Source organism: Amblyomma maculatum, chromosome 1, assembly GCF_055883805.1.
Source record: "Amblyomma maculatum isolate TAMU_Amacu chromosome 1, ASM5588380v1, whole genome shotgun sequence".
In the NCBI taxonomy this organism is placed as follows: Eukaryota; Metazoa; Arthropoda; class Arachnida; order Ixodida; family Ixodidae; genus Amblyomma; species Amblyomma maculatum.
In genome coordinates this window covers 19,038,127-19,052,492 of record NC_139344.1, presented here as the reverse complement: position 1 = coordinate 19,052,492, position 14,366 = coordinate 19,038,127, and the positions used below count along the sequence as shown (strand labels likewise).

At 44.2% G+C, this 14,366-nt stretch overlaps 1 long non-coding RNA gene across 1 annotated transcript; it reads right to left on the bottom strand.

Moving 5' to 3' along the window:
- LOC146201896 (uncharacterized) lies at nucleotides 1-5,538 on the bottom strand. The gene is made up of 3 exons (XR_014701841.1): nucleotides 5,002-5,538; nucleotides 3,265-3,350; nucleotides 1-149 (listed from the first exon to the last, which is right to left on the bottom strand). It is a non-coding gene; the product is annotated as an uncharacterized LOC146201896 (long non-coding RNA).
- Between the last annotated feature and the right edge of the window lie 8,828 nt (nucleotides 5,539-14,366).

Here is a 14,366-nt window from a genome sequence, read left to right as displayed (position 1 = left end):
CAATGTTACAAGTGGCTCACAAATGCACATTTATTTTTGTCCCAGCTTTTCCAGGAACAGCGGGTGCAGATCATCAGCCAGCTGGATGGAATGGAAGTGGACCTCGCAGGAGATGGGCGTTGCGACTCCCCGGGCTACAGCGCCAAGTACTGCACGTACAACGTTGTTATCATTCAGACTGACCATATTCTACAATGGGAAAAGGTAAGAATAGGAGAGGTAAGGCAATGCTGCGATATGAAAATTGGCAAGCTGCAATTCATATTAACTGTGTGAAGTCAGCTGCAGTGCCCAATAGTGTGAGCATGGGGCCTGGCCTCAACTTAACGAGTCTCAGTGCAGTCTTTAACAAAAGGCGACAATTTCTGCATATTATTAGGAGAAATTATTTTCAGCCTCACCAAGAGTGCCCTTGGCAAGTGCTGCTTGCATGTCTATACATAAAAAGAATCAAATTAATCATTATACAATACAAACAATTGAATTACAAAATGTTTTATCGTTGCAAACCATTGGTGAAGAGAGGTACATTTGCTGACATATATTATTATGTAATGAGTTTTTAATTTCATCTTTCTACAGACCACCACCCAGCTATCTGGACATATTGCAAGAGCAGCAAATTGCCCATACAGCACTACTTTGATGCTTGGTGCATTACTAAAGATGCATGCAGTTGCTTGCTTTAATAATTAGGGCGAATACATGGTAATAACAATATTCTATACTGCATTTAAGAAGTTGGAAGCTGTGAGCAGGTCAAAGGGCCGTGAAGCAATAGAACCATGGATCCAGACAATCACAAGTCTATGTTGCTGCCCTGGGCCAGGGTAATGGTGACCTGATCATCAGCATGTAGCAGCCTGTTGAACCACATACGCGATAAGCGTGATGGCCATGATAGACCATACATCAAATGCCTGCATTAGCTCCTTGCAAACAGGCAATGGATGAGCAGAGGTAATCTGTTTTGTATAGTTTTTTTTTTTTGTAAAGTTTTCACTTTGATGTTGTTTGGAAGGTGCACGGCTCACACTTGTGGCATTTGTCAACCAATGATAAATTTAAGAGATAGGTAATGCAAATAGAACTTCACAGAAAAAACTTTGTATACATTCGCACAGAACAGGAAGTTCACATATGGCATAGCTGAGAAAGAAACCCTTAATGAAGTGAAGAAACAAAATAATGTAAATGTGAGTGCTGAGACTGCAAGATATTTTAATACTGAGGCAGCTTAGTTATAGTATGGAACACAAATACAATGGGATTTTCCATACTGTCCTATACTGACAATTTTAAAGAAGACAAAGTGTAGCATGTTTGCTCGACAACATCTTAGATTTCTTTTCACCGTAATATAGTAGTACAAGACCTGGGGTGTTTTTGAGAATATGATGCTAAAACTGTTTTCAGCTGCAATGCAGCAGCTGTAAGGAGGTTCAGCATCTACGATTGACTAGAACACACACCAACACTGCAACTCATCAGCCAAATATTTATATATATTTTTTTATGTATATATTTTTAACAGATTCATGTGCTTTCAAGAAGCTGAACTCCATTCTGAAGAACTCCCAGTTTTTGATTGACACTCGACAACTGTCTCCCAAAACCCAAACATCTTCCCTTGAATCTTTTCACAACTTTGTCATCAAGTTTGCTCCCAAATCAATTGCATACTCGGATGGTGGGATGCAAGTAAGGTTTGTTGAATGAAAGAGAAGACTAAGACATTATTTTTCCCTCCAGTGTGACTATGTAGTCCAACTTTTCTGCAAGGCATGTGCAAACAATAAGTCCTTGCATGAAGCTTTTAATGTATGTACATAATATTGTCATTATAAAAGGAACAGAGACCATAGGAAATAGAACACAGTGCGAAAAAGAAAACCAGAAGTTCATATCATTTGTTCCATTTCCTTTCGCTCCTTTTGATTCTTCAACTTGCTAAGCAGCCCATTGGAACTTGCAACTAAGCAGATTGCTTTTAGTTCGTGCTATGGAATAGCCCTGGAGGGCTGAAAAATTGCTTTGTGACCAATTTCAAGCACCTCAAAACAGTCATTCTCATGGTCTAGTGCTGAGGTTTAGAGAAAAAAAGTTCAAAGGTTTTTTTTTTTTGTTTTTTTTAATGTGAGGAGGGGGAAGCTGCTGTGTTACTGGGCGCATTTGGTGTCTTCTTTTTATGGAAGTTGGGCTTGACTTCAGTCTTTTTAGTGCAGTGTTTGATCTGGAGCTCTCATGTTATCAGGCCAGGTAAAATGACACCCTACAATTGCGATTCACAGGAGTCGATCCTAACATCTGCCAAAAAAAAGTGCCCAACACGTAACTCAATCACAACTTCTGCATAAAGTAGGCACTCAATGCACCTTATGAGCCAGCTGCCACAATACTTCCATCCTGATAGTAAATACACTGCTGTAAAATTAGCTGAACTTATTTTGTGTCTTTCTTTTCGAAACTTGGAACACTTCCATGTGAAAGGTAGTTATCACACATTTGGAGGAGACTGCAGTGCACACTTCTGACATTCAAGGATGCTTCATATAATATGGTAAAAACATATTTGGTAGAATGGTAGCAGTAGCCATTCTGTAATCCCCTTCCATGGAAAAAGTGAGACAGGAGGCTATAGACGTACTGCACAGGCCACCAAGGGTCCTCATTGAAAGTCATTGCTGTTATATTAGAATAGGCAGATGGGATGAGATAAAGAACAGTGCACCAGGAATACATACAGACAGAAATGACATGGCTGAGACACTGCAATGACACAAAGTTGAGGGCAAGCATGGAGGGCTGGCTGGAAAAACACCTCGTCTCTCTTTGTGCTCCTCATCTTAGTGCAGTCCCAAAGAACTGGAAGTTATCAGCGCAAGTTTCCGACCCCTTTAGAACCATCTCGAATGTCCCGAAGCTAATGTATTGAAACTGAAAGAATGCTCAAGGTTCACTTGATCACTTGGACTAATAATGATCCCTAGAATACAACAGCAGGGAGAACACGGGTGATCCACGATATGAAGTTGTATAGCCCATGTCATACATTCATTTTGCTGCTTGAAGATCATTGCATCACATTCTTAATTTGATATAAAGGTGCTGGATATAGAAGCTAAATAGAAGCAATCTCTGCTGCAGTGATGTGAATATAATGCATAATGGTTTCTTATAGTAGCCTCTACTTGGCATAATTTTGCTAGTACGCAACAAGAAACACATTTTTTTCCAAAGTATAAGAAATTCATTCATATTTACCTTCTTTTTAGGTCACATCTGGCTGTTATTCATTTCAATGAAAATTCTTCTAAGCTCCAGGCAAAGAAAAAGAAAGGAGAGGACGGCTGGAAAGTGAAAATGGCAAAATCAAGAAAAGGCCATTTCAGTGCCGCTCCAGTGAAAATGGAGCATACTTTTTGTAAGTTAAAACTTTGTTTTACTTATATTATTACACAAAAAACTAAGTGAACTGTTGTAATCACGATGACTATTTCACGCAGCGTACGTCCAGAGGCTCCTCCAGGATGCGGAAAAACGGTCTCAGGGCTCTTCACACACAGACACAGCTGCAAGCATAGCTTCAGAGCGCCACCTTATGACTGATGCCTATGAAAGACCGTCAAAAGAAGAACTAATTGCTGCACACAGGCACAGATTTGTGCTTCATCATGACTATTCAATTGCACAGCACAACTGTCAGTATACTTAACCCAAATGCTCAACAGACTGGCATCAGCGAGGCACAGCATTGGCCGCTGGAGCCAAAACAATTGTTTCAATATGTTTGCTGCGACTAACAATAACTGGAGCGCAGTTTCATATGGCTTTTTTTGTCGTAGTGAGTGCAGTCTTGTACCCATGTCTGTGTGTTTCGCTTCTGGCTGCGGCCAAGCAAACGTGCACACAAAACATGTTGCTGTTTGCTTATCCCGGCAACTCAACATGGTGTGCGACCGCTTGCAGGCCCTTCAAGTATTGAATCAAAGCTGCCACTTGAAACAAAAAGAAAAGACAGAGCAACTGTGGGTTCAGGGTGTGTGTAAAGCTAGATAGCGAATAATTATGCCGATCAGAGTTGTTCAGTTTCTTGAGGTCAAGCTGGAAGTAAATGGAAGTAATTAAAGTGAGCCGACTTCACAAGTGACCATGTCACATCTCTCTTTTCACAGGCTCGCTGTTCCGCATCCGTTAAGGTCCACAGTTTACAAGACAACAGTGTACTTGCGCTTATTATTATTATTATGTGCGCGATATAATACTGTGTTCTTAGCGGTAATTTATACTGCTGAGCGACTAAGAAAGCACAACGCTTCGCTGCGGAGAGGTTTTTTTTTTTTTTTTAATAACGTCAATTGTTTACCCTCAGGACATATGGAATATGCTCTAGGACTTATCTAGAGAAATTCTGTAGGCCTTCTCTCGAAATAAAGTTGTTTTCTTTGTTTCTTCGGTGCCTCCTCATCACTGCACGTCATGTGAAACCTTGCAAGGGGCAGATACAGCATGCGAATGCTAATACGTGTTTACCGCGGCGTCTTGTATCTCACCGGCCTAACCGCTCAGTAGTGGTGAAACTGCACACGGAGCTTTGATATTGCGGTAACTTTTATTTGCTCGCAGTAAGTTAGGTAAGGGCGCTTAATTCGCTGCTGCTGCGTACAATGCGAACCCGCAATCTGCGCCAGTATCGGGGGCCGAAAGCTGCCAACGCCGGCACATGATACCACGGGTTCGCGCATCGCGCATGGCCAAGCCAGGTAGGTACAGTTGTCTTAGCTAATTTACTATAAGGCAAATGTTTATAACCTACAAACTTACTACGAGGCAAAATGCAACCTCCGTGAGTAGTTTCACGCAATCAAGTCAACGGTTAAGACGGTAGGATTTTAATAGCCGCCACAGTAACGATGCATCACAACAATGACTAACTCATTGCACCTGTGAAACCGTCGCTTATCTGTGCGCTATGTTCAACCTAGTAAACACATTACTTACCAGCGTATGTTGTCGCCTTGACTTGATCCGAGGTGCGTATTTTGGTTTGGTGGACACAGGAACGGAGCAGCGGTTGCCTCCGAAATTTTGCTGCACTACGTAAGGCGCAGTGGATTGGGGCCCGACATTTAAAGCACCGACTTAATGTTGTAAACCTGTAAGCCGACTTCGAAGTTCATTTCGCATGGGTGACACAAGAAACGAGAACATTCACAAGCGGAAAGTGCCCCGCAAGTACACTGCAAGGAACTGAAACGAGATCGCCGCTCGCGACCGCGCCGCGATTGCCGTGGTGCCTGCGCGAAGGGCAAAGATGCGCGCGTGCGCGCGCGAGACCGGAAGTGCAGGAAAAAAAAGCTTTGAAAAAATGTTTCTGTCTACAAAACATCCTAATTTTCTTTCCTGATAATTAAAAGTTAAGCGTATTTCGATTTTTCTGGCATAAGCGATAGTTTAATGGCTGTGTGACGTCGCAAAGAAGCAGACCAATAGTCATTCGAAAACGCATGCACGTAGCAGCGTTGCACAGAGGAGGAGGAGGACTGGCAAAAGTCGAAGGAAAGAACGTGCCAACTTTCGAATGAGATTGTGGGACCTGCACTGCACGTAGACGTGTATTATTGCGTTCAAATGTGTATCGCAGCATAATCTAGCGACTGAGATAGTTTGTGAGGAGTGCTCGGGAGGTGTTTGTGGGCCCCTTTAAGTTGTCCTTCGGAGCAGCGCGCGATGTTTGAATCGCTATCTGAAACTCTCAATATTTCGTCCTGCGGACAGTTACAAATCGTCCAGATGAGCAATTTGTACTTGATGTTTGCAACGAAGCGTGGTGTTTTGCATTCGTTTTTCCCGTAAGGGAATAATTGCTACTGTCCAGGAGCGCTATTAACACGCGGAGAAAAACAGTGTACATAAGCGAATCAAAGCTTGTGCTTCGTAAGGCCTCTTTAGGAACACCTATTTTTTACAAACCTTATTTACGAACACCTGCTTACATTTTGCAGCTTGCGCTTATTAATAAATAACAACGTTTATCTTAAATCGCCAGTAATCTGTAATATATCTCTTTAATCGGTGTTCTTTATGTGCCCTAATCACCGCTTATATAAATTACAAATACAGTGTGCGAGCAAAACACATTTATTCACTACCGTACCAATTTAAAGCACTGTGGTATTTACCGGCAATAAAAAACAATAAACAAGGTATACGCGACTCAAGCAGTTATTCTTTGTTCGTAATTAACATATACGTATATCACGGACATTTGTTTGCGTACCACTAACCAAAGGGTGAACCAGCTGTTTAGATGAAAAAAAAAAGTCAAGTACAGTTACGGCATTACTTCAAATAAAATGTGAAAAATTAAACCTGTCACATACGTAATACGTTCATAGTGGGCACTTGAGTGCGGACGCTTTATTTACTGGTACAGAGCAAACAAACAAAAAATAAAAGCACTGATAATTGCACGTCGAATTGGCAGGCATGGTGCAGTTCTTGGCGCGCACCGAGAGAAAGCGGAAAAATGCGAAAAAGATGACGAGCACCTAATACGCAAGCAATTAATAATGCCGAAATCAAATACGGACATAATGCGTGTTTGTTCTTTGAGTGTGTGGTATGAAATATGAGTAATCGACTGGATATACTTGCAACTACTGCTTACCGGACTATATATAATCGGGCTACTTGCCGCGGGTGCTCTTTGCAATACTAACCAGACTATAATTGTTAACAAGGTTGATATTACACGTGAAATACTTCAAAGGGATTTTAATTATTTTCCCTTTGGGAACTCTTGTCGTGATTCGCTTACTTCGCAAAGAGCGAAGCCGCAAAAACACATTAAATTTCATTGCTTCAAGTGGGAGCTTTTCGGGTGCTCCAAGTAGGTAAACTATTTGAACCTTACATTTTACAGGAAGTTTGCAAAATCTGAAGTGCAAAGCAGTCGAAAAGGACCGTGCATCCGAGCCAAATTTTTGAGTAAATTGCGACCTAGCTTCGAACCTATAGCGCTATTTTTGTTCGTGGTGAGAAACCGTGCCGGCCTCACAACCTCTCTTTCGCAGAAGGATGATCTAGCGGAAGCGAATAAGCGTATACCCTATAGCCTCTGCGTCCTCTATTTTCCGTCGTTATTTCTTTTTCAAAGCTATTCATTTTTTTTTTATTTTGTATGTGCATAAAACAGGACTAGAGTATCTTCTGGATGCAATGACTTGCATATTACCAGTGGCTTGCGCACCCTAGAATGGAAACATTTTCTTGAAGAATTATGTCATCTCTACCTCCATGCGGGGTAGTCCACATTTAATTCATTCCAACTGAATGCCGACTTCTCTTGTGGCTTCAGTGACGTACTGTAGTCGGCATAGTTGGCGTGGGAAACAACGGAATATACCATTTTGGACTGTTTTGATAATGGGGTTACTGTGACCAGTTTTAGTAAGTGCTCGAACGCACGTGTTGTATGTTTAACTTCTTCATACATCCTGCCTTCACACTGCCCTCTTTTCAGAACGACTGCATTTCTGGACGTGAATTGGGTGCTTTAGGAATGCTAAAGCAAGCTGTACGGCGAGTGAAGCGTGCTGTGCGAGTCGTACGCCGGCCCTCTCCAAGCTGTTTTCTTCGGAGCCAACTCCTGTCATGTTACTTCCCCGAGGTGTTGCCGACGGCCAAAATGGAAAATAAATTAGGTGATTGCTAACAGTGCTGAGCACCGTTAACAGGCATATTTGTAAAATATTTTCGCGAAAAGCTCGAGACGACGCACAAGCGAACAAGAACGTACAGTCCGCGCGGTATCCGCTTCCTCTTGTGTGCCTTTCAGCACATGTCATAGTGAAGCGATTAGTCGGCATGGTGCTCTGCATCTCCCGGCAGCAGCAAGCCATCGCACAATCACGGGAGGCAAGGCGATTGAAGCGTTGTTTTGCCTACCACGCGAAAGTCACTAACGACGACAGCGCCACAGCATTTTCGTGACGTAGCCGGAGTGAAGGAGAGAGAGAGAGAGAGAGAAAACTTTTAATGAGCATATAATCAGTAAATATTCGCAGGAGCTGGGTGGTCGGTGCCCCTAGTCCAGGGCTCCGCTGGCAGCAGCTGACTTGCGGACTAGCTGGATAATCCAGGCTTGCTGGTCCAGGTTGTCGCTGGTCAGGGCCGCCTCCCACTGCTCGTGTGTCGGGTATAGACCCGTGAAGGAGGTCTATACGATTCGCGTTGTTTTAAAAATACTTCGCCTCGGTAATGAGATTTCACACTTCCACGATCTATTCCAGGGCATTCGTGGTTTCTCTGTACCGAATAACGACATCACAGATGACCCGTGAAATTAGAAAACTGCTTTGGAATATTTCGCTTCCATGTATTCCTATGGGAGCTAAGCCTATTTTTCACCCCCAGTCAGACCACACTGGCGATAGAAGCGCCACCGCATCGTGTTTACGTCACAGATCGGTATGAATACATGAATAAGGTATGGGAGACTGGACAACTACCACAGGCATGGAAAAATGCCAGTATAGTCCTCATACCCAAACCGGGGAAGCCGCCAAAACTAGAAAACCTAAGACCCATATCACTGACCTCGTGCGTGGCAAAGCTAATGGAACGCGTTATTCAGACGAGACTTACCAAATACATGGAGCAAGAGAACCTCTGGCCACACGAAATGGTGGGCTTCAGGCCGGGGCTAAGCACACAGGACGTGATGCTCAGACTTAGATACGATATCATAACACATGAATCTTCAGATACAAAGACTATTCTCGAACTTGACCTAACCAAAGCCTTCGACAATGTCAAGCATAAGGCAGTGCTCGAAGATCTCCAAGAAGTTGGGGTTGGAATCAGAACCTATAACTATATCAAAGATTTTCTCACTAACAGAGAAGTCACCATGAGCATTCAAAGCGCCAAATCACCCACAATCACCTTGGGTAGCAAGGGAACGCCACAAGGCTCTGTCTTGTCTCCCTTTCTATTTAACATTGCTATGAGGGGGCTACCAGCACAACTAAAGCAAATACCGGACTTAAAATTTAGCATGTACGCAGATGACATAAATATCTGGATAAATAAAGGTAGCGACGCAGAAATAGAGAACAAACTCCAGGCTGCCGCAAATAAGGTGATTGAGTACGCTGCGGAACGCGGTCTATCCTGCTCGCCGCAAAAGTCAGAACTATTCATCTACAACCGCAAATATAGTAAAAATAAAGCAGACATAAAGATAAATGTTGAAAAATACCCAGTTCCACAAGTAGAAGAAATTAGAATCTTAGGAATGATCCTCCAAGCAAGAGGGCAGAACACAAACACCATCAAAAAATTGGAGAACTACGCAGCCCAAGTTTCGGGCATATTCAAAAGAGTAGCGCTTAGAGGACACGGTCTCAAGGAACGTAGTCTACTCAAAATGACGCAGGCTTACATCATCAGTCGCATATGTTATGCCACACCTTTCCTCAATCTCAAAAAGACAGAACGTGAAAAAATCGACGTCATAATTCGAAAATGCGTCAAACGCGCACTAGGCCTCCCTGTGTCCACATCAACAGAGAAGCTGGAGAAAATGGGGATTCATAATACATGGCAAGAGATCACTAAAGCTATCAGAATCTCTCAACTGGAAAGACTAAGTCAGACGGAGACAGGCAGAGCCATCCTACGCTGGGTCGGATCCAATCAGACAGAGGCCCACAAACGAAAACATCTATCCCACCCAACATAAGGGAACACATACTGGTACCACCTTTACCTCGAAACATGCACTCAGACTACAACAAAGAACGCAGAGAACACAGAGCCAAAGCCATCGCTAAAAGAATGAAACGCAACGCAGTCGATGAAGTTGCTTATGTGGACGCATCATGCGGACGACACGGAGCAGCTGTCTCGGCAGTAGTAAATGGAGAAGTTGCACCTAAAATTGCGGCCTCAACACGCACCCGTGACATTAGTACAGCTGAAGAGGTCGCAATAGCGCTCGCATGCACTGGTACACAGGCCAAAACTATAATCAGCGACAGCAAAACGGCTGTCTGGAATTTTGCAAAAGGACGGATCTCAGAGGAGGCCAAAAAGATTCTTCTCACAAATCCCATTACTAGAACCATATCCATCATATGGATACCAGCACACGAGTCTGTCCCTGGCAACGAAGCTGCGCACCTGCTGGCCCGAGATCTCTACCACCGGGCAGCGGTAGAACAGCCCGAATGCAAGGGAATTAAAGATTGCGCTATCACATACAATGATATCACAGAATCTTACAAATTAGATCGAAAAGTATACCCTCCCCCAGATCGGTCTCTCACTAACAATGAAGCACGCATCTGGAGGCGATTACAAGCCGATAACTACATCTGCCCTGTAGATTCTAAATGTAAAAATTGCGGACAAAAAGGCACGCTAGATTATATAATATGGCAATGCGCCGATTCCCCAGGCGCCGGCATTAACATTGATAGTAGAGAAGCCTGGGAGGTTTGGCTGCGGAGCGGAGATCCCAGCACGCGACCCGCCTGGCGGCTGAGGCCGTGAAGACTGCTTGTAACCTCACCTGACCTCAGCCTGCCGAGCCCTCTGACCCGCTCCCCGGCCTGCGTGCCGGGGGCGGGAGATGAGGGGTTCATTTTCGGTGGAAATAAAGTTTTCATTCATTCATTCATTCTAAACCAACACCGATCTGTGACGTAAGCACGATGCGGTGGCGCTTCTATCGCCAGCGTGGTCCGACTGGGGATGAAAAATAGGCTTAGCACCCATAGGAATACAGGGAAGCGAAATATTCCAAAGCAATTTTCTAATTTCATGGGTAATCTGTCAGGTCGTTATTTGGTACAGAGCAACCATGAACGCCCTGGAATAGATCGTGGAAGTGTGAAATCTCATTACCGAGGCGAAGTATTTTTAAAACACTGCGAAACGTATCGGGGTGCGAGTCGAGGGGGCGACCCATAGAAATACATGTAAACACAACATACCGCAACATTTTGCTCGATTCAGCAGCATTGAACCCTTCTCATTTTTTGGTGAACGTCTTGTACGATGACTCGACGTCATGTTGCATTACACACTACATTCTCTTGCAAGTAATGCAAGTCTGACGATTTGCGGGACCGCTCACAACACGATAAACTGACCGCCTAGCAGACGCTCCGGAGCTGGAGGCAGCCGCAGTGGGAATCGCCAGCTACGCTGTCGTCTGCTGCAATGCACTAATCTCGTTCGGTTCATATTGTCGTATGCCGTTTGACAACTGCTTTTTGAATATAATTCTGTCCAGCATGTATCACTGGAGCGACAGTATTATTTAGCTTATTTATCCTATGCGGAAGCATATCCCCCTTCATGGATCACTGCCTTGTCGTGGCGGAGGGGCTTGCGAAACTCGATGAAGTCGTGAGCTCTGCTGTGTAGGGCCACCCAAGATAGACAGGTCACGGCAGAGAGTTCTGAGAAAATGTGATTCACTGGAGAAGGTAATGGCAACCCACTCCAGTATTTCCTGCCAAGAAAACCCTACAGCCAGTCACAATACCATTAATGATATGGCGCCGGAAGATGAGCCCCCCAGGTTGGAAGGCTTCCCACATGTTACTGGGGATGAACAAAGGGCGATTCCTAGTAGCTCCAGGACGAATAAAGCGGCTGGGCTAAAGCCAAAAGGACGCTCAGTTGTGGATGTGTCGGGCAGCGACCGGAAAGTCCGATGTTGCAAGGAGAAATATCACATAGCAACATGGAATGCAAGATCTATGACGCAAGGTAAACTGGATGTCGTCAAGCGGGAAATGAAAAGATTGAACATTGATATCTTGGGTATCAGCGAGCTCAAGTGGACCGGAATGGGAGAATTTAACTCCGGCGACCATTATGTCTTTTATTGTGGGCACGAATCCAAGAGAAGGAATGGGGTCGCTCTCATAGTAAACAGAAGAATGGGCAAAGCAGTGCTAGGGTACCACCCCAAAAACGACCAAATGATTTCACTTCGGATCCAAGGTCACCCATTCAACATAACAGTTATCCAAGTCTATGCACCGACCACTACTGCTGAAGAAGCTGACGTTGAGAGATTTTATGCGAACCTAAAATGCCTTTTCGACCGCATCCCATCATCAGACGTCGTTTTTCTCATAGGAGACTGGAATGCTAAGGTCGGGAGTGAAGAAATATCCGGAATTATAGGAAAGTTCGGTCTTGGCGAGCCAAATGAAGCTGGGCAGAGGCTAGTAGAGTTTTGTCAAGAAAACTACCTGACCATAGCGAATACTCATTTTCAACAGCACAAGAGGCGCCTGTACACATGGACTTCACCGGACGGTCTGTACAGGAATCAGATCGATTATATTCTTTGCCGGCAGAGATGGAGAAGCGCTATACAAGCAGTAAAAACAAGGCCTGGAGCCGATTGTGGCACCGATCATCAGCTTCTTGTTGCCAAAATTAAGCTTTGATTGAGGAAAACGCAGAAAACTAGAAGGCCTTTCAGGTATGATCTGGATCAAATTCCATTAGAATATGCTGTGGAAGTGAGGAATCGATTTCAAGAATTAGATCTGGAGACAGAGAGCCCGAAGAGATGTGGACTGATGTTCGTGATATAATACAAGAAGTTGCTACTAAGGTAGTTCCAAAGCAAAAGAAATGCTAGAAAGCAAACTGGTTATCTGAAGAGGCTTTGCAAATAGCTGAGGAAAGGAGGATGGCAAAAATTATGAGGGAAAGAGAAAGATACAAGGTTCTCAATGCGGATTTTCAGAAAATAGCAAGGAGAGATAAGAATGCCTTCCTGAACATACAGTGCCAAGCAATCGAGGACAACAGTCAATTAAGGAACACAAGAGCTCTGTATAAGACAATCAAAGATATCAAAGGAAGCTTCTGTGCTAAGCTGTGCGTGATAAAGGACAAACGAGGCAAGGACCTCACTGAAGCCTCAGAGATAAAGAAGAGGAGGCAGGAATACACAGAAGAACTGTACAAGAAGGATCCAATTGTGCAAACCCAACATAAGACGGTTGTAATTACTGATCTCGAGCCGGGCATCCTTAAGAGTGAAGTTGAATGGGCCTTAGCCAGCCTTGCTAAGAGCGAAGCTAGCGGAATTGATGGCATTCCAGCTGAGTTGTTTCAAAACCTCAACCATGACGCTGTTAACATTCTGCATACATTATGTCAGAAGATTTGGACAACCCTGCAGTGGCCACAGGATTGGAGGAGGTCAGTTTACATCCCCATTCCAAAGAAAGGCAGTGCCAAAGATTGTTCCAACTACCGCACGATCGCGCTTATTTCGCATGCTAGCAAGGTGATGTTGAAAATCCTCCAAGGAAGGCTGCAGCAGTATATGGATTTTGAACTTCCGGACGTGCAAGCTGGGTTTCGCAAGGGCAGAGGAACTAGAGACCAAGTTGCCAACCTTTGCTGGATCATGGAAAAAGCAAGAGAGTTCCAGAAACCCATCTACTTCTGCTTTATTGATTATGCAAAAGCGTTTGACTGCATAGATAACAGCAGATTGTGGCAAGCTCTTCAAGAGATGGGAGTTCCAATTCACCTCATCTGTCTCCTCAGGAACCTGTATGAAGGACAAGAGGCCACAGTCAGAACTGGGCATGGTCTTACTGATTGGCTTCCGATTGAGAAAGGAGTCAGGTAAGGCCCTGCCCTTACCTGACTATCGCCCTGCCTATTTAACCTATGTGCAGAGTGCATCATGAGGAAGGCCGGTCTGGACGAGTCTTCAGCTGGAGTGAAGATTGCTGGAAAACGTATCAACAACCTTAGATATGTGGATGATACCACTTTAATGGCAGAAAGTGAAGTGGAACTCAAGAGACTTCTGATGCGCGTACAAGAAGAGAGTGAGAAGTTTGGGCTTAAACTGAACATTAAAAAGACAAAGATCATGGCGTCTTGTCCTGTCAATTGTCCTGGAGCATCAATGGACAAGAAGTGGAAGCTGTGACAGATTTTCTCTTCTTGGTCTCCAAGATTACCTCGGAAAGAGACTGGAGCCATGAAATTAGGAGACGCCTGCTTCTGGGAAAGAGAGCAATAGTTAGCCTTGACCGCCTAGTAAAGAGCACAGACATTAGTCTATACCAACCAAGATCCGTATAACTCGTGCTATGGTCTTTCCAGTTGTGATGTATGGATGCGAGAGTTGGACTGTGAAAAAGGCTGACCGTCGAAGAATTGGCGCGTTCGAATTGTGGTGCTGGCGAAGACTCTTGAGAGTTCCTTTGACTGCCAGAAGATCAAATCAGTCAATATTGTCGACCATAAACCCTGACTGCTCATTGGAGCGTCAAATTTTAAAGTTAAAGCTCAGCTACATT